The sequence below is a fragment of the Salvelinus namaycush genome, chromosome 9, assembly GCF_016432855.1.
Source record: "Salvelinus namaycush isolate Seneca chromosome 9, SaNama_1.0, whole genome shotgun sequence".
In the NCBI taxonomy this organism is placed as follows: domain Eukaryota; kingdom Metazoa; phylum Chordata; class Actinopteri; order Salmoniformes; family Salmonidae; genus Salvelinus; species Salvelinus namaycush.
The window spans coordinates 35063344-35090658 of record NC_052315.1 but is presented as its reverse complement, the minus strand read 5'-3'; the positions used below and the strand labels follow the sequence as shown (position 1 = coordinate 35090658).

Below are 27315 nucleotides of genomic sequence, written 5' to 3'. Positions count from 1 at the left end.
CCTGCATTAACCCGGTCGGCCTTTAACTTGAGTTACTCAATGAGAGGGGGCAGCGCTGAGCTAGACTGCAACGTCACTTCCTGGAGTAGCTCAAACTGTGCATGTTATGGGAGATTCTCGTTTGACAAAAGACCATCTTCTCTCCTCTGTGACCCAGAAACCGATGAGTGTGTCAATTCATCAGTAGGCAAACAGAAGAGTGTCCTCCCCTCCTTTCATTGAGGATACGTATCTGTATCCTAACAGCAAAGAGTTTAAAAATCTGCCACCCCCCCTTTGAATCAGTGTTTGTTTTGTCAGAGAAAAACATGCACACGTTTAAAAACAATATGCTTTTGTTTTGAGCCGACTTCCCCGTGGGCTTTGAACGGGTCACCTGGCTCACCCCTAGGAGGCAGCCAATTCCAAAACGAATGCAATCACCCTTCCCTTAAGAAACTCCTCACAAAATTGGTAACCCGGGGCAGATAATCGAATCCCCTCACTTTACTCTTGCAGGACTTCATTACCCAAACACTTCGCAGACATGAGAATCGTCACAGTATTGATGCGGAAGTGCTGAGGCAGGCTTATAATAACGTGTATTTTGGTTTTCAAGGCTCCTTCGCTTCTGCAAAAATATAGATTAGCATTTCTTTTGGATTTTTTTCTGTAGCTCTGTATTCGTAAGGAACACGGGCGATGACAGCTTTAAAGTATGCTGGAATGGATGATACAGACAGTGAAGATGAGTTGCCTCCAGGATGGGAAGAGAGATCTTCGAGGGATGGATGGGTTTACTATGCGAAGTAAGGGAAAATGAACTATTGCGTAGAGTTTCAATGAACCATTCTATTTCTACGGTCTCAACCACCACCAGCGCCGCTTGCTTTTATGGCAGTGTTATCCTTGCCATAAACCAGTCCTTGAACATACTAGCCTTATCTATTCAATATCGCCCACAACAATAGGGCAGAGAAGCTTTGTTTTGATGCAGTTAATTACTAACGGCAACAGTTAGATAGTTTGATGGACCCCCCCTCTACATGTCTCCCTCCCAGTTACTAAACAGCAACAGTTAGATAGTTTGATGGACCCCCCCTCTACATGTCTCCCTCTCAGTTACTACACAGCAACAGTTAGATAGTTTGATGGACCCCCCCCCTCTACATGTCTCCCTCCCAGTTGCTAACAGTAACAGTTAGATAGTTTGATGGACCCCCCCTCTACATGTCTCCCTCCCAGTTGCTAACAGTAACAGTTAGCAAGTTTGATGGACCCCCCCCCCCCCTCTACATGTTTCCCTCTCAGTTACTACACAGCAACAGTTAGATAGTTTGATGGACCCCCCCTCTACATGTCTCCCTCTCAGTTACTACACAGCAACAGTTAGATAGTTTGATGGACCCCCCCTCTACATGTCTCCCTCCCAGTTGCTAACAGCAACAGTTAGATAGTTTGATGGACCCCCCCTCTACATGTCTCCCTCCCAGTTGCTAACAGTAACAGTTAGCAAGTTTGATGGACCCCCCCCCCCCCCCCTCTACATGTTTCCCTCTCTACACAGTCATGAGGAAATTAAGACTGTGGTATCATCCCAAGACAGGGCAGAAGAGGCACTGTGCTGGAGGTTTCGGGTAACTGTCCAGTCTGACCCCATTCCCAACTGTTCTCTTATACCCACCCACCTCTTACTGTACATCCCACCTTCAATAAGCCTTTTTGCAAGCGTGTGTGTAATGGTCATTACTTGTGCACATTGGACCCAACTAAGGATGTTAACGGTTAACCGTTAATCTATTAGCAACCGAAAATAAATTTGACCCGTAATGCTTATCGGTCTATAGGTTAATTTCCACAATTGTGTAGAATTAAATTGGCGCGTGGGTATTTTCGTTAATCGTCACGCATTTCAGGTATCACGCGCACAGCATACAGAGCATAGATGCTACCATCTGTCAGACAGCGTGAGAGTAACTACTCAAAAAGTCTGTAGGCTACTGGAGTGAAACCTGCTTTTGTAAGACCAGCCATTGAGCAACAAATAACAATTTCGAATGCCATGATTAAAAATGTGTTATTTTTATTTCTCAACTCGTAAAGCGCGCCTCCCATTCGGATGCATATGCTATAGCCTGCCAACCGTTGACTATCAGCACGTCACCCACCACTTTGCAATGTGAGTTTGAGGCAGTATAATTGTTTCAAACCTGAACGCCTTACCTTGCAAAAATCCATCCATAGATACGCGGAGGCAATTATTTTATAAAGACTTCCTCTTGCCATTAACCAGCATTTCTCTCCTGTTATATTGGTTTTCATATGAACTTTCTTTCGTTGTCCAGAAGCCAAATGCACAATCCTTGTCATATTCGCAACCGATCATAGTAGTTGCTATTAGATTCCCCCTCTTTCTAAATTTAACGGAGATTTTCATCTCACATATGGAACTGCTCGCATTTAGTGCGCGGTTTAGAACCGTGTTTTCCGCGATTGCATTTTTGGCAAATGTTTCAAAATGACATTTTATTAGCGGCTTCATTACAGGAGTTGCATCTTCAATTATAGCCTGTTGACAGTAAGACGATAGGCTTACTATTGTTGCATGTTTTCATTACGCTCTTATTAATGAAAAATGCCCGGTCCTTGTATGCATGCATAGTAGCAGAGAGGAAGAGGCGAAGCCAGAGGTTTCAGATCTCTGATAGTGTTTTCTGTTGGTCAAGTTATTTTACCGTTAGAATTTTTTTTAGCCGTTTGTTGACCGGTTAATGAGGATCAGATAATCCGCAGGAAAATTGACCGACATTTGCATCCCTAGACCCAACCTAATGTGTCCAAGACTCACCAGATTTTCTTATGGAACTGGGTGCACTCGAATGTTCATAGTGAGAGGTTAAAACACTGATAAATATCATTCTGCAATTGTAGAGTTATCCTTCTGTTAGGATGGCACTCAGTAACAGATATTGAGTTAATGGTATGAATATTGCTTCTGAATGGCTTGAGGAGTCTAACAGGAGGGTTTTCTTCCCCACAGATCCACCATGTGGATGGGAGCAGGAGACAGACGATAAAGGACAGATCCTCTTTTCCTGATATCCTGAACAACTAGCAAGCTAAGGCGTGGCAGTAAAAAATGAAAATAATCACTTTATTTGACAGTACATACATTTACCAGGCATTTACTAATAAATTACAAGGTAACATGATAATTACACAGTGACAACCTAATTACTTGTTTGTTTCTTTGGGATTCATTCCAATGAGCACCATTTCATATAAGAATGTACCAGAATGTAGCAATTGTTTGTGCATTTCCTATTTAATACCAGGTAAATAGCAGTGTAAAGTCTTTTGACCCATGGCTGTGAGCAGCCTATCTATGCCCCACTGCCTGCCTGAGACTGTTCATGAGGCCTTGTTTCGGTAGAGAGAGACCTCTCGGAGCATGCTTACAACCACTTAGCTTAATAGTTATCGCAAGTTCATACAACATGAAACTTACTCCCCGCCCCTCATTTGCTCTCTCCTTCATGCTTCCCTCTCCCTTTCCCCCTTCCCTAACAGTCACATTAACAAGAGGAATACCTACTTTGACCCACGGCAGGCATTCACGGTGGAGGATGTGCTGGTGAAGCCGAAGCGTTACGACAGTAACACAGCAGCCCTGGAGATCCTGCAGGGTTGCAACCTCTCAGACAGGGTGGTCCTCATCACCGGGGGCAACTCTGGCATCGGTGAGTTTAGCACTGTGTGTGTGCAGTGCACATGTGTCTGTGTGTAATTAACTTACTGTATTTATGCCTTGATAGTTAGGAAGTGCACCTTCATTATTTCACCACTAGGTGGGGGTATTGCACCGCAGTCTTTTTAGTCCAGTCCCGACAGTGCTTCTCTGTCTTCCCCCTGCAAGCCAAAGCTTAATTGTATCTCTTTAAAACCAGGCATTCATCAACATTAACCTCCAAAATGATACACTTACACTGAACAAATCATTCCCAACATGATTACCCAACATGATTGTATTGAAGTTCATTAATTGAGCTGAATTGGATGTCATTGTTAACTGTAATGAATGACGGCCATTTGTTGCGAGCAATTGCATGGCTCACTGTATAATGGCCTTGGAAACAAATGCATTTCCTCTTCATCTCTGTGTAAATTAGCACAAGTAGAAGCTATTCATCCACAGTCACCGCTTCAGTTGCAGGGAGATAATGACAGCGCAAGGGAAATTAAACAAACATAAAATCGTTAATTGTCTTTATATTCAAATCATTCCTCTTCCTAGTTCTGGCTTTGCAAATGGAGTGAGTATATCACTACAGTGTTGTTGTTTTCAGATTTATAATGGTCAAGACTTCCGACTGACTGAACAGGAGAGGTTGCAGACTTTCTCAGCACTTAGCTTCCCATCCTTAATGACATTTTAATATATATATATATATATATATATTACTTTGGGCCAGGGGTTCTGCACCACTGTCAAGTTTGTACCCGTTGTTCTCAAGATGGAACAAAACAACAAGGAACACATAGTCTAGAACAAAATACAAGACTCTGGCTATCACGTTGAAGTCATTCGAGGGAAACAACTTTTACCACGTAAGAATGGACTAGTCAAATGCAAAAAATATAGGCCTACTGTCACAAAATACCTATTGTCAACTGGATAAAGCTGATTTAGTTTATAGTCCTCTTGCCAAGACACTTTCCAGTGAGTGAGATGGTGTTTGTTTTTTTTGTCCACAAGAGGGCACAGAAGCTCTTTCAGATGGAATGTGGCGATCAGAATAGTACACTGAGTTTTACACACATCGGTCCTTTTGTTTCTCTTAAAGGGGCAATCTGTGATTGGTACATCCATTTTTGGACATATGAATTATTGATATATATACCCAGTACCTCTTGATGAATATAACTTATAAATGCTTAATGAGCTTAGTTTAACTGTTGTACCCCATCAGAACCCAAAATATAAGCCTGTTTTATTTTGTTTTTGGTTTGTAAACAATTTAAATATAAACAAACACTGTATAGCCTCAAAACATGGTAAAACTATAATTTTGAAATCATGAATGGTCAGTCCTTGTGTCCATAGCTCTATCTATGAATTTGAGTGGTTACATTTCTCTACCCCCATCCCTCAGATGTTTACCAAATCAGTGGCTGGTGGCATCGTTATTGTTCGAACTGCAGATTGCCGCTTTAAGATACAGACTATATAATCTATCAAAAATACACTTTGATATTTTAACTATAGGTTTCACTGTTGGTCCATTGATTCTGAATAACTGTGATGCATTGAGCCCTGTCTTTAGTTTATTTTCCTCAGTGACGGGGAGTTTTTGTTTTTCAGTTAAAATTATCAAAAAGTATCAGACACAATTCTAAACAAAATAACCCATTGATATTATTATTATTACTAATATTGTCTACAGTTCAATGTTTTTTCTGAAGTGTCAATGTCTAATGAACACACATTTACATGTACCTTTATCCTCCACTTTTCTCCCAGTGTACTGTATATTAATTAATCTGCTATAATGAACAGTATGCCAATAGTAATTGCCACCAGTAGCGAGCTCTCTTGACATCCCCATGGCCTATGTGTGAAATGTGCTTATGCCAATTGACTAGACACAGTGGGAATTTTAATTGCATCAATAGTGCCCATTCATTTGGTCAAGGGGATTGTTTCAACAGGCAATACGATGACATTTATTTTTCACTATAACGTTAGCGGGCTATTATTTAAATTACATGTTTCCATTTTACTGTGTTAATTTAGCTCTTAATGCATGGGGAATGTACATATATGAGGCCATTTATGCATGAAATGTAATGCGGTATGGTTTTGTGAACAGGCCTGAATAGGCGCTGGTAATATTGCTGGAAGGTGATACAGGACTGTGGTGCGTCTCGTTAATGTGATCACTGTTCTGTATTCACAGCATTAGTCTTCTTTTCTCCCTCCCTCCTTTGTAATTTAAAAACTAGTAAGAACCCCTATTGTGTCTTTAATTGCAGTAATGGAAATGAATGGTCACTGTCTCTCTCTCTTTCCCCCTATCTCTCTCTCTTTCCCTCTCTCTCTCTCTTTCCCTCTCTCTGTCTCTCTCTCTCTCTCTCTCTCTCTGTGTAAAGGTAGTGTTCTCTAGCCCTCCGGTCCACCTGTATGTGTACCATTGATCCTGTAGTGACTGTGACCCTGACTCAAGCATCCCATCCATCCCCATTAATAGCCCTTGCTCTAGCCTTCATTATCCTCCATTCAACTAACTAACTCTACACAGTTACTGTAATTACAGGCCAAGACTCCACTGTACTGCTTGTCTTTAAAGGGTAGGTAGCATAAACGTAACCACATGTAACATGGATTTGCATAGTATATGTAACATAGTATATCCATCAAAAGTCCCAATGCGAAGTTACACCTCACTTTTCTATTTTTCTAGTTATTACATAAAACCGAAGAATGCCGAAGTCATGCCGGGAAAATGTTTTTTGCTGGTTGTGACGTACTATGGAGGACCCGGCAAGCCAGCCTATTCCCTGTAATGTAAACTCTAACAGAAATAACTTCAAGTGTATAACTTCAAATTAAACTAAATCATTAGTACTATTAGTACTAATGCTTTTTCACTTATTAGCACTTATTGCACTGTTTTCAATCAAATTGTCAGCCAACTTACAAGCGAATACTTTCTGAATTTCTTGTTTCAAATCAGCTTGCATGGTTGCTAGCCAACTAGCCTGGTAACGTTAGCCCTACTAGCCTGCTAACATTAGTCCTAACAGCCTGCTAACATTACTTTCGCACTGCATGAGTCAGCCAGTTGCTTACCACTACATTAGCATAAACCAACGTTTTGGAAATACATAACACCATCTACCCAGTTAAAACAAAATAATGCTACCAGTATATGCAGTTATCTTAGCAAGCCAGCCAGCCAGCTAAACTTAGTTATTTTAGCCTGCTAGCTAGCCTAGCCAGCTAACTAGCCTAGTTGGCCAACTACCACGGTTGACATAGCTACAGTTGAAGTCGGAAGTTTACATACACTTAGGTTGCAGTCATTAAAACTCGTTTTTCAACCACTCCACAAATTTCTTGCTAACAAACTATAGTTTTGGCAAGTCTGTTAGGACATCTATTTGTGCATGAAACAAGTCATTTTTCCAACAATTGTTTACAGACTCATAATTCACTGTATCACAATTCCAGTGTGTCAGAAGTTTACATACACTAAGTTGACTGTGCCTTTAAACAGCTTGGAAAATTCCAGAAAATGATGTCATAGCTTTAGAAGCTTCTGATAGGCTAATTGACATCATTTGAGTCAATTGGAGGTCTACCTGTGGATGTATTTCAAGGCCTACCTTCAAACTCAGTGCCTCTTTGCTTGACATCATGGGAAAATCAAAAGTAATCAGCCAAGACCTCCGGATTTTTTTTGTAGACCTCCACAAGTCTGGCCTGAAGGTACCACGTTCATCTGTACAAACAATAGTGCGCTTGTATAAACACCATGGGACCACGCAGCCGTCATACCACTCAGGAAGGAGACGCGTTCTGTCTCCTAGAGATGAACGTACTTTGGTGCAAAAAGTGCAAATCAATCCCAGAACAACAGCAAAGGACCTTGTGAAGATGCTGGAGGAAACAGGTACAAAAGTATCTATATCCACAGTAAAACGAGTCCTATATTGACATAACCTGAAAGGCCGCTCAGCAAGGAAGAAGCCACTGCTCCAAAACCTTCATAAAAAAGCCAGACTACTGTTTGCAACTGCACATGGGGACAAAGATCAAACTTTTTGGAGAAATGTCCTCTCGTCTGATGAAACAAAAATAGAACTGTTTGACCATAATGACCATCATTATGTTTGGAGGAAAAAGGTGGAGGCCTGCAAGCCGAAGAACACCATCCCAACCGTGAAGCACGGGGGTGGCAGCATCATGTTGTGGGGGTACTTTGCAGCAGGAGGGACTGGTGCACTAAACAAAATAGATGGCATCATAAGGACGGAAAATTGTGGATATATTGAGGCAACATCTCAAGACATCAGTCAGGAAGTTAAAGCTTGGTCGCAAATGGGTCTTCAAAATGGACAATGACCCCAAGCATACTTCCAAAGTTGTGGCAAAATGGCTTGACAACAAAGTCAAGGTATTGGAGTGTCCATCACAAAGCCCTGACCTCAATCCTATTGAAAATTTGTGGGCAGAACTGAAAAAGCGTGTGCGAGCAATGAGGCCTACAAGCCTGACTCAGTTACACCAGCTCTGTCAGTAGGAATGGGCCAAAATTCACCCAACTTATTGTGGGAAGCTTGTGGAAGGCTACATGAAACGTTTGACCCAAGTTAAATAATTTAAAGGCAATGCTACCAAATACTAATTGAGTGTATGTAAACTTCTGACCCACTGGGAATGTGATGAAATAAATAAAATCTGAAATAAATCATTCTCTCTAATATCATTCTGACATTTTACATTCTTAAAATAAAGTGGTGATCCTAACTGACCTAAGACAGGGACTCTTTACTAGGATTAAATGTCAGGAATTGTGAAAAACTGAGTTTAAATGTATTTGGCTAAGATGTATGTAAACTTCCGACTTCAACTGTATGTAGTAAGCCAGAGAACAACACCAACTAGTCTAGCACAGGTAGGAACCCACAGAACACACACAAAAAAGCCAGCAGATATAAGCTATAGAGAGCGGAGACTTACCGATTGACGGCTGAGTTAGCTACCAAAGAAGCGCCAAGGAGAGAGGGGCTTCAGAAGGAGAGGCCATTTCACAGGCCGAGGGAGGGTCAGCTTATCCAATATAGTGAGGTAAATCCAAAGTAGATTGATTCCAGAGGCAATAATCAAGAGGCGGCATTGGGCACAGGTAACGAGGGGAAGCATCAACAATAAGACAGAGATTGGAGGAAGGCTCCAGGCAGATGGAAATTATCACAACAGCACAGTTAGTCAGCTACTGTAGCACGCTAGTACTAAGCCAAGGTTGAAAAACTCTGGTAGCCTATTTCACAGAGAACAGGCCAAAAAGTTGACCAAACAAATTGGAGGATGAAAAATAAACGAAGAGCAGCCGAGTTACTAAACATTTAGAGCAGGCAGGAAAACATTTTCCACGTTCCTTTTGAGGCAAAGGCAAGCTTGCTGGTGCAGGAGCAGAGCAGCCGAGCAGGATCATGTGGCCCCCACGTGTGGGAAATCTGATTGGTTGTTTACATCACACCTCCTTGTGATTGGTGGATTGAAGCTCACCTCTGCCAACACTCGGTCTGCATGGCTAGTGGCTAACATTAGCCAGCTCTAGCTAGCTAATGCAGAGTATATTTTCCATATGACGTTGATAAATAGTGCATTGTGGGTAGTTTAGAAGATCTCTAGAAATAAGTTAATATATATGTAAAACTGCAACAAGAAGGTAACCAGATCGTGACTACAACCAAGTTACTAAGTATTTGACCACATTGTGTTGTTACTTTGGTGAGTAAAAACTCATGCTTCCTTTAAAGGGCTACTGTCACTGGGAGCAGCAAAGGAGAACTAGAGGGTAAACACAAGTATACACACTTTAACCACCTTTTGTTTTGCCTAACAGTTTAACCATCTTTTGTTTTGCCTAACAGTTTAACCATCTTTTGTTTTGCCTAACAGTTTAACCACCTTTTGTTTTGCCTAACAGTTTAACCATCTTTTGTTTTGCCTAACAGTTTAACCATCTTTTGTTTTGCCTAACAGTTTAACCACCGTTTGTTTTGCCTAACAGTTTAACCATCTTTTGTTTTGCCTAACAGTTTAACCATCTTTTATTTTGCCTAACTGTTTAACCATCTTTTGTTTTGCCTAACTGTTTAACCATCTTTTGTTTTGCCTAACAGTTTAACCATCTTTTGTTTTGCCTAACAGTTTAACCACCTTTTGTTTTGCCTAACAGTTTAACCATCTTTTGTTTTGCCTAACAGTTTAACCATCTTTTGTTTTGCCTAACAGTTTAACCACCTTTTGTTTTGCCTAACAGTTTAACCATCTTTTGTTTTGCCTAACAGTTTAACCATCTTTTGTTTTGCCTAACAGTTTAACCATCTTTTGTTTTGCCTAACAGTTTAACCATCTTTTGTTTTGCCTAACAGTTTAACCATCTTTTGTTTTGCCTAACTGTTTAACCATCTTTTGTTTTGCCTAACAGTTTAACCATCTTTTGTTTTGCCAAACAGTTTAACCATCTTTTGTTTTGCCTAACAGTTTAACCACCTTTTGTTTTGCCTAACAGTTTAACCACCTTTTGTTTTGCCTAACAGTTTAACCACCTTTTGTTTTGCCTAACAGTTTAACCATCTTTTGTTTTGCCTAACAGTTTAACCATCTTTTGTTTTGCCTAACAGTTTAACCATCTTTTGTTTTGCCTAACAGTTTAACCATCTTTTGTTTTGCCTAACAGTTTAACCATCTTTTGTTTTGCCTAACAGTTTAACCATCTTTTGTTTTGCCTAACAGTTTAACCATCTTTTGTTTTGCCTAACAGTTTAACCATCTTTTGTTTTGCCTAACAGTTTAACCACCCTTTGTTTTGCCTAACAGTTTAACCATCTTTTGTTTTGCCTAACAGTTTAACTATCTTTTGTTTTGCCTAACAGTTTAACCACCTTTTGTTTTGCCTAACAGTTTAACCATCTTTTGTTTTGCCTAACAGTTTAACCATCTTTTGTTTTGCCTAACAGTTTAACCATCTTTTGTTTTGCCTAACAGTTTAACTATCTTTTGTTTTGCTTAACAGTTTAACCACCTTTTGTTTTGCCTAACAGTTTAACCACCTTTTGTTTTGCCTAACAGTTTAACCACCTTTTGTTTTGCCTAACAGTTTAACCACCTTTTGTTTTGCCTAACAGTTTAACCATCTTTTGTTTTGCCTAACAGTTTAACCACCTTTTGTTTTGCCTAACAGTTTAACCACCTTTTGTTTTGCCTAACAGTTTAACCATCTTTTGTTTTGCCTAACAGTTTAACCATCTTTTGTTTTGCCTAACAGTTTAACCACCTTTTGTTTTGCCTAACAGTTTAACCACCTTTTGTTTTGCCTAACAGTTTAACCATCTTTTGTTTTGCCTAACAGTTTAACCATCTTTTGTTTTGCCTAACAGTTTAACCATCTTTTGTTTTGCCTAACAGTTTAACCATCTTTTGTTTTGCCTAACAGTTTAACCATCTTTTGTTTTGCCTAACAGTTTAACCATCTTTTGTTTTGCCTAACAGTTTAACCACCTTTTGTTTTGCCTAACAGTTTAACCATCTTTTGTTTTGCCTAACAGTTTAACCATCTTTTGTTTTGCCTAACAGTTTAACCATCTTTTGTTTTGCCTAACAGTTTAACCATCTTTTGTTTTGCCTAACAGTTTAACCATCTTTTGTTTTGCCTAACAGTTTAACCACCTTTTGTTTTGCCTAACAGTTTAATTAACCACCTTTTGTGGAAAAATCCATTGAAAGTATGGGGAGCGTTACTTTCTTCACTGCAACCGGTGATCAGTTTACCCACCTATATATATATATATTTTTTACCACTACATCACTGATTGTTAGCATTATTTGTAGCGGTTCTGCATGGTCCAGGGGAAGGTAGTCTCCTCTGTTCAAATTCTGAGAGCCAATCAATATTGTTGTCACCTTTTAAAAAAAACTTTTATTACAAGTTTTATTGATAGTGCTTCATAATACTAAACCTGACAACTGTCAACACTTTGTCCTCTGCATGTTCACACCTGTTAAGGCTATTCTCATCATGTGACAGGTTCTGTTTCTATCATATCTTCACTACTGACAATAGAACATGTGAATGAGGCGAAGCATATATTTGTATGGAATATCTACATCCATACATAGTGTTATATGTGTGCGCTAGATACTCTGTAGGGCCTGTGTGTGCTCATGGGAGGAGTGTAGGTCTCTGGGGTGTCATGTTATTAACTTGATAATATGACATATGGTTTAGTAATGGTTAGTTATGGTCCTAGTGACCCTCTCTGTCTCACTACAGCAGGACTACATGCAACCCATCCATATCCATCAGGACGGGCTCCACAAATAAGACTTCTGTAAAAGGATTATTGAATTCTTATTATTTTTTATCAGTTTGATTCATTTATTTTTTATTAAGATGTACGTTTAATTTCTAACGTTTGCTGAACATTTCATTTCACTGGGATAACATAGATTTTTTGTGTGCATGATTTGTGGTTTGATTTCAATTGGACATGAATTGCAAGATTTTATAGAGGACATTTTAGATTGCTGGTTTACGGTTGTGGTACTTTGTCTAAAGTGTCTGAACAAGCTGAGAATTGTATCTAAATAGCTTTCCCCAGTCGCGCGTGTGTGTGTGCGTGTGTGTGTGTGTGTGTGCGTGTGTGTGTGTGCGTGTGTGTGTGTGCGTGTGTGTGTGTGCGTGTATGTGTGTGCGTGTGTGTGTGTGTGTGTGTGTGCGTGTGTGTGTGTGTGTGTGTGTGTGTGTGTGTGTGTGTGTGTGTGTGTGTGTGTGTGTGTGTGTGTGTGTGTGTGTGTGTGTGTGTGTGTGTGTGAGAGAGACCTGGGAAAGCCCCCTGTCTCATTCATGCTGTGAATTTCACATGGTGTTGGTGGTGGATCAATGTCACAGTAAGAAGCAGAGGAGAGTTAGAAGGAGGGACAACTAGTGAATAACAAGGTATTAGGGACTGAAAGATGTAGCATATATCTCTATCTCTGAACATCATTCCCTTAGTGTTTTAGGTCTTTAAATGTTATTTGTTATTCATGAAAGAGTGTCATTGTTCAGTGTTTGTGTTGATCCCTGTGTTGTGTGGATTATGAGCTAGGCCTGCTTTCTCCTCTCTCTGGAAGGACATATCACTAAACTGATGCAGCCAGTTGCGGAGCAGAGAGGAGTGAGGCTCAGTGTGCAGATTAAGCCCAATGCCAGGCTTTGTGATGGAGCATTAGATTGAGGCAGATTTGTCAAACATAACTGCCATTAAATTGGCAGCAAAGCCCTGGTATTTACTGCACCACTGCTGTTTGTGAATAAGGAGCCCTTAAAGAGTGGCCCAGCCATGCGTTAAACCCACTGCTTGGTAAGGAGGGGATTCATTATTCATACTGGGATTGACTAGGAGGAAGTAGATGCATAAGAAGATGCTCCTGGAGACGGGGGCATGCAGCGCAAGTTTGTAATGGGTGTGGGTCTGTGTGTGTGTGTATACACTGTATTTGTGCAAACAAGCTTGCGTGTATGTATACATCTTCACTGTGGGACAATCTCTTGTGTAAAGTCCTCTGTCTCCTCCTTGGAGATAACTGGTGTTATTCTAACTGAGGAAATTGAGCTTTACAACAGGCATTTCATGTCCTCTCTGAGGAAGATGTTTATTGGCTTCATAATGAGAACCAGTTATGGTTGGTTAGTCAAATTATTCAACTTTATTAACCTTGGATCAAATTCACAACGCAGACCCAAACTGGTGTAACATGTGAGGGAATTGCGCTGGAGGCCAGGAGGGTTCGATAATGATTACAGCTCTAATATAATTTAACTGGAATGGTTAGAGAGAGGATGGAATACATATATGTGCTTAAAGCCCCTCAGTGGAATCAAATGAAAGGCTACTGGGTTATTGTGTGTAGTCAAGTAGTTTATAGACCCATCGGGTTTACAGTGTGGGGATGATGAGATGAAAGCTACGGGAAGGGGAGGGCGGATTTTGATGACAGTGATGTGTGTGTGTGTAACCTGTTACCGTAGGGACAGGGTTGACCGGTGTTATTGGAGGCCATGATGAAGTCTGTCTGTGTGTGTAAAGGTAAAGTAAAGGCTGAGGTGACCAGTGTGATGGGAGGTCTTGATGAGAGATTGCGGTGGGAGTTGTAGGTGGTCACAGGGGGAGTGGGGAGGGGTCATGGAGGTGTGTGTGAAAGGCCATGCAATGTGGAGCATGAGGGGAGTGTGTGGGGCAAGGTGGGGGTTAAGAGGGGCCAGGCCAGGGGTAATAGAAGCACTCCAGGCCTCTCAGTTGGAACAACTCACCCCTGGGCTGTAATTACAAACCATACATCCCACTTTTGGGGTGACACCACCTCCCTGGGACTAATGGAAGGGCTGCAGTTGGAATGGAGGAGAATTAGAGCGCTCATAAGAGCAGGTGTGGAGGAGGCACCAATCTGTTTGAGAGGGAGGGAGGGAGAGAATCTGATTTGAGCTCTTTTTGCCCAAATCAACACAACTCATTTTACTTAAATGCTCCTTTGGACGCAGATGTAGAGTTGTTTTTCCATTTGCCAAATAAACAGGTTTACTGGTAATGATCTCATTAGGCTGAGCCAATACACCTGTGTACGGAGGGAATATGGACAAACAGAGCGTTAAATCACACTCATTATTGGGGATATCAGGATGGCCAGGATCCTAATGTACCATGCAGAGCATCCACCCACTGGTTCATAGAGATTTCACACTGGTTATACAATACAGTAGTAATACAGTATTATAATGATGGAGGCTGTGAATCTGAGCAAAGTTGCTGTAACTCTCTGGTCCTCATTTGCTGGTAGTCTGGATTATAAGCACTGTTAAGGAAACTTCTCCATTGAGAATGCTTTTTAATCCTGGAGTAGGCTTCATCTGGGTCTGGGTAACCAGCCCGAAAAATGTGCTTTGTGTTTCCCTCTAAACGCTTGCTGAGGAGTATTACATGGCCTCTTTATATCCCTGAGTAGAACACACCTCAGCCTGACCTCCTGTCATGTTCTACAGTCTGGGTGCCACGCTAAATAACCTCCCCTGTTGTTCACCTGACCAGGAACTAATCTCGGCACCAAGGGAAACACAGGCGTGAGGGCGGGAAGCCTCTGTAAACCAACGTCATTCTCGTTATTTCACAATTAATGTCAAGTCCTTGTTATTTGTCATGAAGAAAACACAGCTCCCTCGCCCATGTTGTTGTTGTTGCTGCCAAATTCTAATTTGTACTCCATTATGGAAAACACTGGTGTCGATTAATTTCACTTTCATGCTTGGTACACACAACAAGTGAGTGTGAGGTGGCGTTGTTTACCCAGCTGCCAGTGTTCTTGTTCAATTTAGACAGGATGGAATAATCGTTGTTTAAGCTGTAGCATGCATGCCTGCCTGCCGTCCTGTTCTGATTGCTGTTTATAATTTGTAAGTTTATGTCCAACCTTGGGTTTGTTGCTTTCCGGTTCTTTGTTTAACGTAAATCAGATATTGTTTGAGAAACTTTCACATATTATGTAATAATTCTCACATTGTATTTTAACTGCAGGGGGGGTGGAGGAGAGAAATAGATAGAGTACACTTGGTATGTAAGTATGCCTGTTCAAACACTTTTTCAAAAGTGTTTATTTACTATTTTTATCCAAACGTCAGAGTGCAACTCTTCCACTTCTTTCATGTAGTTATTATTGTGAGGGGACCATTAGCACAGGCAGCGCTCTCTCTCTCTTACTCCTAGTAAGGTGTCATATAATTTAATTCCATGCTTCAGTTGTCAGAGAGCCCCTCCAATCCCACTCCAATTTACAGTTTTAATAGATATTACTATTTAACACTCCACTCACAATTAGGCCTCCTAGGTCTCCACTTAATGAAAATCAGATTAAGACCTAATCTAATTACCGGTTGGTTTTAATCCACGCTGCCTGTGATACTGGCTGTCTGCCGTGCCTCCTCTCTGCTCCTCTCCGCCACAACCACTTAGTGTGCACAAACCTGCCCTATCGGTCTGTCACTCACCACTCTACGTGTGTGTGTGTCTGTTTCTGTTTATTAAAGATGTGTAAATGAGTGGATACTGAACGGTTTATTGCACGCTGTTAATATCGACTTCTTAACAAGAAATAAATATATGATTTAAGTAAAAGTTAATCTTGTAAATGAAATCTACCTCTGGGTTGAAATGACCCATTTAGACTGGAAACTTGGAAAATAACTTCCGTCTCTATCTTGTTTTTTTTGTTAGTTTTATCGTGACTACATGAGTTGGATAAATCCAGTTCCTATCAGAACAACTTTTTATGTCAAAAATGTTCTTATCAGTCAGTCTTTGAAGTGCTAGAATATCACACCAAGGTTTGATATGGAAGTTCTTCTCAAGTCATTTGAATGGTTCTGATTTTCTAGTTGTCTTCTCTATAACTTCCGTTGTTAACCATATCATCAACATCATTGTTATTATTGCTAGTATAATTGATACCACATTACCACTCCAACCAATATGAATCTCCATGTTTCTCTCAGTACAGTCAGATGATAGTGATACCTTCTGAGATGGCTTGTGGTTGGTTTCCTATAACTGTATCGGGGACTAGCGGGTGAAGCCCTGAACCACATTAATTCAATCAGTGTCATCACTTCACAGAGACATGATTAACTTTCCCCAGTCGACCCTTTGGCTCCCTCCTCAGTGATATAAATTATATGCAACATAGATATGGATTCTAACCCATCTTTTACCCCTTCACAGTCAACTGCCCTGAGTATCTCTACATTATCTCCCAAAATAACTCATCTTTAAAGCATTACTCTGTCTCCCTCCTCTCCCTGTCTCACTCTTTTCTGCTTCCACCCTCCCTCCCTCCCTCCCTCCCTCCCTCCCTCCCTCCCTCCGTCTGTGTGTAGGTTTTGAGACAGCCAAGTCGTTTGCCCTCCATGGGGCCCATGTGATCCTGGCCTGTAGAAACGTCTCCAAGGCCAGCAAGGCTGTCAGCCTCATACAGCTGCTGGAGCTTTATTAACCTACACATACAGTACACACTGCTGGAGCTTTATTAACCTGCACATACAGTACACACTGCTGGAGCTTTATTAACCTGCACATACAGTACACACTGCTGGAGCTTTATTAACCTGCACATACAGTACACACTGCTGGAGCTTTATTAACCTACACATACAGTACACACTGCTGGAGCTTTATTAACCTGCACATACAGTACACACTGCTGGAGCTTTATTAACCTAAACATGCAGTACACACTGCTGGAGCTTTATTAACCTGCACATACAGTACACACTGCTGGAGCTTTATTAACCTGCACATACAGTACACACTGCTGGAGCTTTATTAACCTGCACATACAGTACACACTGCTGGAGCTTTATTAACATGCACATACAGTACACACTGCTGGAGCTTTATTAACCTGCACATACAGTACACACTGCTGGAGCTTTATTAACCTGCACATACAGTACACACTGCTGGAGCTTTATTAACCTGCACATACAGTACACACTGCTGGAGCTTTATTAACCTGCACATACGGTACACACTGCTGGAGCTTTATTAAACTACACATACAGTACACACTGCTGGAGCTTTATTAACCTGCACATACAGTACACACTGCTGGAGCTTTATTAACCTGCACATACAGTACACACTGCTGGAGCTTTATTAACCTACACATACAGTACACACTGCTGGAGCTTTATTAACCTGCACATACAGTACACACTGCTGGAGCTTTATTAACCTGCACATACAGTACACACTGCTGGAGCTTTATTAACCTACACATACAGTACACACTGCTGGAGCTTTATTAACCTGCACATACAGTACACACTGCTGGAGCTTTATTAACCTGCACATACAGTACACACTGCTGGAGCTTTATTAACCTACACATACAGTACACACTGCTGGAGCTTTATTAACCTGCACATACAGTACACACTGCTGGAGCTTTATTAACCTAAACATGCAGTACACACTGCTGGAGCTTTATTAACCTGCACATACAGTACACACTGCTGGAGCTTTATTAACCTACACATACAGTACACACTGCTGGAGCTTTATTAACCTGCACATATAGTACACACTGCTGGAGCTTTATTAACCTGCACATACAGTACACACTGCTGGAGCTTTATTAACCTGCACATACAGTACACACTGCTGGAGCTTTATTAACCTGCACATACGGTACACACTGCTGGAGCTTTATTAAACTACACATACAGTACACACTGCTGGAGCTTTATTAACCTGCACATACAGTACACACTGCTGGAGCTTTATTAAATTGCACATACAGTACACACTGCTGGAGCTTTATTAACCTGCACATACAGTACACACTGCTGGAGCTTTATTAACCTGCACATACAGTACACACTGCTGGAGCTTTATTAACCTGCACATACAGTACACACTGCTGGAGCTTTATTAACCTACACATACAGTACACACTGCTGGAGCTTTATTAACCTACACATACAGTACACACTGCTGGAGCTTTATTAACCTACACATACAGTACACACTGCTGGAGATTTATTAACCTACACATACAGTACACACTGCTGGAGCTTTATTAACCTACACATACAGTACACACTGCTGGAGCTTTATTAACCTGCACATACAGTACACACTGCTGGAGCTTTATTAACCTGCACATACAGTACACACTGCTGGAGCTTTATTAACCTGCACATACAGTACACACTGCTGGAGCTTTATTAACCTGCACATACGGTACACACTGCTGGAGCTTTATTAAACTACACATACAGTACACACTGCTGGAGCTTTATTAACCTGCACATACAGTACACACTGCTGGAGCTTTATTAACCTGCACATACAGTACACACTGCTGGAGCTTTATTAACCTGCACATACAGTACACACTGCTGGAGCTTTATTAACCTGCACATACAGTACACACTGCTGGAGCTTTATTAACCTACACATACAGTACACACTGCTGGAGCTTTATTAACCTACACATACAGTACACACTGCTGGAGCTTTATTAACCTACACATACAGTACACACTGCTGGAGCTTTATTAACCTGCACATACAGTACACACTGCTGGAGCTTTATTAAACTGCACATACAGTACACACTGCTGGAGCTTTATTAACCTACACATACAGTACACACTGCTGGAGCTTTATTAACCTACACATACAGTACACACTGCTGGAGCTTTATTAACCTACACATACAGTACACACTGCTGGTGCTTTATTAACCTGCACATACAGTACACACTGCTGGAGCTTTATTAACCTGCACATACAGTACACACTGCTGGAGCTTTATTAACCTGCACATACAGTACACACTGCTGGAGCTTTATTAACCTGCACATACAGTACACACTGCTGGAGCTTTATTAACCTACACATACAGTACACACTGCTGGAGCTTTATTAACCTGCACATACAGTACACACTGGTGGTGCTTTATTAACCTGCACATACAGTACACACTGGTGGTGCTTTATTAACCTGCACATACAGTACACACTGCTGGAGCTTTATTAACCTACACATACAGTACACACTGCTGGAGCTTTATTAACCTACACATACAGTACACACTGCTGGAGCTTTATTTTTAACCTACACATACAGTACACACTGCTGGAGCTTTATTAACCTACACATACAGTACACACTGCTGGTGCTTTATTAACCTGCACATACAGTACACACTGCTGGAGCTTTATTAACCTGCACATACAGTACACACTGCTGGAGCTTTATTAACCTACATATACAGTACACACTGCTGGAGCTTTATTAACCTGCACATACAGTACACACTGCTGGAGCTTTATTAACCTGCACATACAGTACACACTGCTGGAGCTTTATTAACCTACACATGCAGTACACACTGCTGGAGCTTTATTAACCTACACATGCAGTACACACTGCTGGAGCTTTATTAACCTACACATACAGTACACACTGCTGGTGCTTTATTAACCTACACATACAGTACACACTGCTGGAGCTTTATTAACCTACACATACACACTGCTGGAGCTTTATTAACCTGCACATACAGTACACACTGCTGGAGCTTTATTAACCTGCACATACAGTACACACTGCTGGAGCTTTATTAACCTGCACATACAGTACACACTGCTGGAGCTTTATTAACCTACACATACACACTGCTGGTGCTTTATTAACCTACACATACAGTACACACTGCTGGAGCTTTATTAACCTACATATGCACACTGCTGGAGCTTTATTAACCTACACATACAGTACACACTGCTGGAGCTTTATTAACCTGCACATACAGTACACACTGCTGGAGCTTTATTAAACTGCACATACAGTACACACTGCTGGAGCTTTATTAACCTACACATACAGTACACACTGCTGGAGCTTTATTAACCTACACATACAGTACACACTGCTGGAGCTTTATTAACCTACACATACAGTACACACTGCTGGAGCTTTATTAAATTGCACATACAGTACACACTGCTGGAGCTTTATTAACCTAAACATGCAGTACACACTGCTGGAGCTTTATTAACCTGCACATACAGTACACACTGCTGGAGCTTTATTAACCTGCACATACAGTACACACTGCTGGAGCTTTATTAAACTACACATACAGTACACACTGCTGGAGCTTTATTAACCTACACATACAGTACACACTGCTGGAGCTTTATTAACCTGCACATACAGTACACACTGCTGGAGCTTTATTAACCTACACATACAGTACACACTGCTGGAGCTTTATTAACCTGCACATACAGCACACACTGCTGGAGCTTTATTAACCTACATATACAGTACACACTGCTGGAGCTTTATTAACCTGCACATACAGTACACACTGCTGGAGCTTTATTAACCTACACATGCAGTACACACTGCTGGAGCTTTATTAACCTGCACATACAGTACACACTGCTGGAGCTTTATTAACCTACACATACAGTACACACTGCTGGAGCTTTATTAACCTGCACATACAGTACACACTGCTGGAGCTTTATTAACCTACACATACAGTACACACTGCTGGAGCTTTATTAACCTGCACATACAGTACACACTGCTGGAGCTTTATTAACCTACACATACAGTACACACTGCTGGAGCTTTATTAACCTACACATACAGTACACACTGCTGGAGCTTTATTAACCTACACATGCAGTACACACTGCTGGAGCTTTATTAACCTACACATACAGTACACACTGCTGGAGCTTTATTAACCTGCACATACAGTACACACTGCTGGAGCTTTATTAACCTGCACATACAGTACACACTGCTGGAGCTTTATTAACCTGCACATACAGTACACACTGCTGGAGCTTTATTAACCTACACATACACACTGCTGGTGCTTTATTAACCTACACATACAGTACACACTGCTGGAGCTTTATTAACCTACATATGCACACTGCTGGAGCTTTATTAACCTACACATACAGTACACACTGCTGGAGCTTTATTAACCTGCACATACAGTACACACTGCTGGAGCTTTATTAAACTGCACATACAGTACACACTGCTGGAGCTTTATTAACCTACACATACAGTACACACTGCTGGAGCTTTATTAACCTACACATACAGTACACACTGCTGGAGCTTTATTAAATTGCACATACAGTACACACTGCTGGAGCTTTATTAACCTAAACATGCAGTACACACTGCTGGAGCTTTATTAACCTGCACATACAGTACACACTGCTGGAGCTTTATTAACCTGCACATACAGTACACACTGCTGGAGCTTTATTAAACTACACATACAGTACACACTGCTGGAGCTTTATTAACCTACACATACAGTACACACTGCTGGAGCTTTATTAACCTGCACATACAGTACACACTGCTGGAGCTTTATTAACCTACACATACAGTACACACTGCTGGAGCTTTATTAACCTGCACATACAGCACACACTGCTGGAGCTTTATTAACCTACATATACAGTACACACTGCTGGAGCTTTATTAACCTGCACATACAGTACACACTGCTGGAGCTTTATTAACCTACACATGCAGTACACACTGCTGGAGCTTTATTAACCTGCACATACAGTACACACTGCTGGAGCTTTATTAACCTACACATACAGTACACACTGCTGGAGCTTTATTAACCTGCACATACAGTACACACTGCTGGAGCTTTATTAACCTACACATACAGTACACACTGCTGGAGCTTTATTAACCTGCACATACAGTACACACTGCTGGAGCTTTATTAACCTACACATGCAGTACACACTGCTGGAGCTTTATTAACCTACACATACAGTACACACTGCTGGAGCTTTATTAACCTACACATACAGTACACACTGCTGGAGCTTTATTAACCTACACATACACACTGCTGGAGCTTTATTAACCTACACATGCAGTACACACTGCTGGAGCTTTATTAACCTACACATACAGTACACACTGCTGGAGCTTTATTAACCTACACATACACACTGCTGGAGCTTTATTAACCTACACATGCAGTACACACTGCTGGAGCTTTATTAACCTGCACATACAGTACACACTGCTGGAGCTTTATTAACCTACACATACAGTACACACTGCTGGAGCTTTATTAACCTACACATACACACTGCTGGAGCTTTATTAACCTGCACATACAGTACACACTGCTGGAGCTTTATTAACCTGCACATACAGTACACACTGCTGGAGCTTTATTAAACTGCACATACAGTACACACTGCTGGAGCTTTATTAACCTACACATACAGTACACACTGCTGGAGCTTTATTAACCTACACATACAGTACACACTGCTGGAGCTTTATTAACCTACACATACAGTACACACTGCTGGAGCTTTATTAAATTGCACATACAGTACACACTGCTGGAGCTTTATTAACCTAAACATGCAGTACACACTGCTGGAGCTTTATTAACCTGCACATACAGTACACACTGCTGGAGCTTTATTAACCTGCACATACAGTACACACTGCTGGAGCTTTATTAAACTACACATACAGTACACACTGCTGGAGCTTTATTAACCTACACATACAGTACACACTGCTGGAGCTTTATTAACCTGCACATACAGTACACACTGCTGGAGCTTTATTAACCTACACATACAGTACACACTGCTGGAGCTTTATTAACCTGCACATACAGCACACACTGCTGGAGCTTTATTAACCTACATATACAGTACACACTGCTGGAGCTTTATTAACCTGCACATACAGTACACACTGCTGGAGCTTTATTAACCTACACATGCAGTACACACTGCTGGAGCTTTATTAACCTGCACATACAGTACACACTGCTGGAGCTTTATTAACCTACACATACAGTACACACTGCTGGAGCTTTATTAACCTGCACATACAGTACACACTGCTGGAGCTTTATTAACCTACACATACAGTACACACTGCTGGAGCTTTATTAACCTGCACATACAGTACACACTGCTGGAGCTTTATTAACCTACACATACAGTACACACTGCTGGAGCTTTATTAACCTACACATACAGTACACACTGCTGGAGCTTTATTAACCTACACATGCAGTACACACTGCTGGAGCTTTATTAACCTACACATACAGTACACACTGCTGGAGCTTTATTAACCTGCACATACAGTACACACTGCTGGAGCTTTATTAACCTGCACATACAGTACACACTGCTGGAGCTTTATTAACCTGCACATACAGTACACACTGCTGGAGCTTTATTAACCTACACATACACACTGCTGGTGCTTTATTAACCTACACATACAGTACACACTGCTGGAGCTTTATTAACCTACATATGCACACTGCTGGAGCTTTATTAACCTACACATACAGTACACACTGCTGGAGCTTTATTAACCTGCACATACAGTACACACTGCTGGAGCTTTATTAAACTGCACATACAGTACACACTGCTGGAGCTTTATTAACCTACACATACAGTACACACTGCTGGAGCTTTATTAACCTACACATACAGTACACACTGCTGGAGCTTTATTAAATTGCACATACAGTACACACTGCTGGAGCTTTATTAACCTAAACATGCAGTACACACTGCTGGAGCTTTATTAACCTGCACATACAGTACACACTGCTGGAGCTTTATTAACCTGCACATACAGTACACACTGCTGGAGCTTTATTAAACTACACATACAGTACACACTGCTGGAGCTTTATTAACCTACACATACAGTACACACTGCTGGAGCTTTATTAACCTGCACATACAGTACACACTGCTGGAGCTTTATTAACCTACACATACAGTACACACTGCTGGAGCTTTATTAACCTGCACATACAGCACACACTGCTGGAGCTTTATTAACCTACATATACAGTACACACTGCTGGAGCTTTATTAACCTGCACATACAGTACACACTGCTGGAGCTTTATTAACCTACACATGCAGTACACACTGCTGGAGCTTTATTAACCTGCACATACAGTACACACTGCTGGAGCTTTATTAACCTACACATACAGTACACACTGCTGGAGCTTTATTAACCTGCACATACAGTACACACTGCTGGAGCTTTATTAACCTACACATACAGTACACACTGCTGGAGCTTTATTAACCTGCACATACAGTACACACTGCTGGAGCTTTATTAACCTACACATGCAGTACACACTGCTGGAGCTTTATTAACCTACACATACAGTACACACTGCTGGAGCTTTATTAACCTACACATACAGTACACACTGCTGGAGCTTTATTAACCTACACATACACACTGCTGGAGCTTTATTAACCTACACATGCAGTACACACTGCTGGAGCTTTATTAACCTACACATACAGTACACACTGCTGGAGCTTTATTAACCTACACATACACACTGCTGGAGCTTTATTAACCTACACATGCAGTACACACTGCTGGAGCTTTATTAACCTGCACATACAGTACACACTGCTGGAGCTTTATTAACCTACACATACAGTACACACTGCTGGAGCTTTATTAACCTACACATACACACTGCTGGAGCTTTATTAACCTGCACATACAGTACACACTGCTGGAGCTTTATTAACCTGCACATACAGTACACACTGCTGGAGCTTTATTAACCTACACATACAGTACACACTGCTGGAGCTTTATTAACCTACACATACAGTACACACTGCTGGAGCTTTATTAACCTACACATACAGTACACACTGCTGGAGCTTTATTAACCTACACATACAGTACACACTGCTGGAGCTTTATTAACCTACACATACAGTACACACTGCTGGAGCTTTATTAAACTGCACATACAGTACACACTGCTGGAGCTTTATTAACCTGCACATACAGTACACACTGCTGGAGCTTTATTAACCTACACATACAGTACACACTGCTGGAGCTTTATTAAACTGCACATACAGTACACACTGCTGGAGCTTTATTAACCTGCACATACAGTACACACTGCTGGAGCTTTATTAACCTGCACATACAGTACACACTGCTGGAGCTTTATTAACCTGCACATACAGTACACACTGCTGGAGCTTTATTAACCTACACATACAGGACACACTGCTGGAGCTTTATTAACCTGCACATACAGTACACACTGCTGGAGCTTTATTAACCTGCACATACAGTACACACTGCTGGAGCTTTATTAAACTACACATACAGTACACACTGCTGGAGCTTTATTAACCTACACATACACACTGCTGGAGCTTTATTAACCTACACATACAGTACACACTGCTGGAGCTTTATTAACCTACACATACAGTACACACTGCTGGAGCTTTATTAACCTACACATACAGTACACACTGCTGGAGCTTTATTAACCTGCACATACAGTACACACTGCTGGAGCTTTATTAACCTGCACATACAGTACACACTGCTGGAGCTTTATTAACCTACACATACAGTACACACTGCTGGAGCTTTATTAACCTGCACATACAGTACACACTGCTGGAGCTTTATTAACCTGCACATACAGTACACACTGCTGGAGCTTTATTAACCTGCACATACAGTACACACTGCTGGAGCTTTATTAACCTGCACATACAGTACACACTGCCGGAGCTTTATTAACCTGCACATACAGTACACAATGCTGGAGCTTTATTAACCTGCACATACAGTACACACTGCTGGAGCTTTATTAACCTGCACATACAGTACACACTGCTGGAGCTTTATTAACCTGCACATACAGTACACACTGCTGGAGCTTTATTAACCTGCACATACAGTACACACTGCTGGAGCTTTATTAACCTGCACATACAGTACACACTGCTGGAGCTTTATTAACCTGCACATACAGTACACACTGCTGGTGCTTTATTTACCTGCACATACAGTACACACTGCTGGAGCTTTATTAACCTGCACATACAGTACACACTGCTGGAGCTTTATTAACCTGCACATACAGTACAAAAACTGGAAACCCTTGAATCCCACATCAGCTAGAGTTACAGAAAACTCTGCAATGGAATGGCTGTTAGAGAGAGAGATAATTACCTGAGATTATAGCGGTAATATTTTAGCGCCTGTGACGTACCCCCAGATTTACGAGTGGAGGAAAATAAACAAGTGGGATGTGTCTGCTGGAGCAGAAAGAATAAGCCATTAGTACTGGGTTGATTACCGGGAGGGGGGAGGGGGGGAGCAAGAGGGGGGGGGGAGAAAGAGTGGGGAAAGAGCGAGAGAGCTCATTGCAGAAAGTGAGAGACAGAACAAGAGGGAGAGGGAGCATAGTGAGAGAAACTGAGAAGAGAGAGGGAGCGCTGAGTAGAGAGAGCGAAAGACTGATAGCAGGATGTCAATCAAATTGTATTTGTCACATGCACCAGGTGTAGACCTTACAGTGAAATGCTTACTTACAAGCCCTTAACCAACAATGCAGTTTTAAGAAAATGTAATTAATAAATAATTAAAGAGCAGCAGTAAATAACTATAACGGGGCTATATACAGGGGGTACCAGTACAGAGTCAATGTGTCAATGTGCGGGGGGCACCGGTGTCGGTAATTATGAACATGCAGTTAAAGTTATTAAAGTGGCTATACATAGATAATAACAGAGTAGCAGCAACGTGGGGGGGGGGGGGGGGCAATGCAAATAGTCTGGGTAACCATTTGATTAGCTGTTCAGGAGTCTTATGGCTTGGGGGTAGAAGCTGTTTAGAAGCCTCTTGGACCTAGACTTGGCGCTCCGGTACCACTTCCGGTACCACTTGCCGTGCGGTAGCAGAGAGAACAGTCTATGACTAGGGTGGCTGGAGTCTTTGACAATTTTTAGGGCCTTCCTCTGACACTGCCTGGTATAGAGGTCCTGGATGGCAGGAAGCTTGGCCCCGGTGATGTACTGGGTCGTACGCACTACCCTCTGTTGTGCCTTGCGGTCGGAGGCCGAGCAGTTGCCATA

The 27315-nt window shown here is 41.5% G+C and overlaps 1 pseudogene; it reads left to right on the top strand.

Moving 5' to 3' along the window:
• The first annotated feature begins 681 nt into the window (after window positions 1–681).
• Window positions 682–27315, top strand: part of LOC120053260 — a 271421-nt pseudogene continuing 244787 nt past the window's right edge.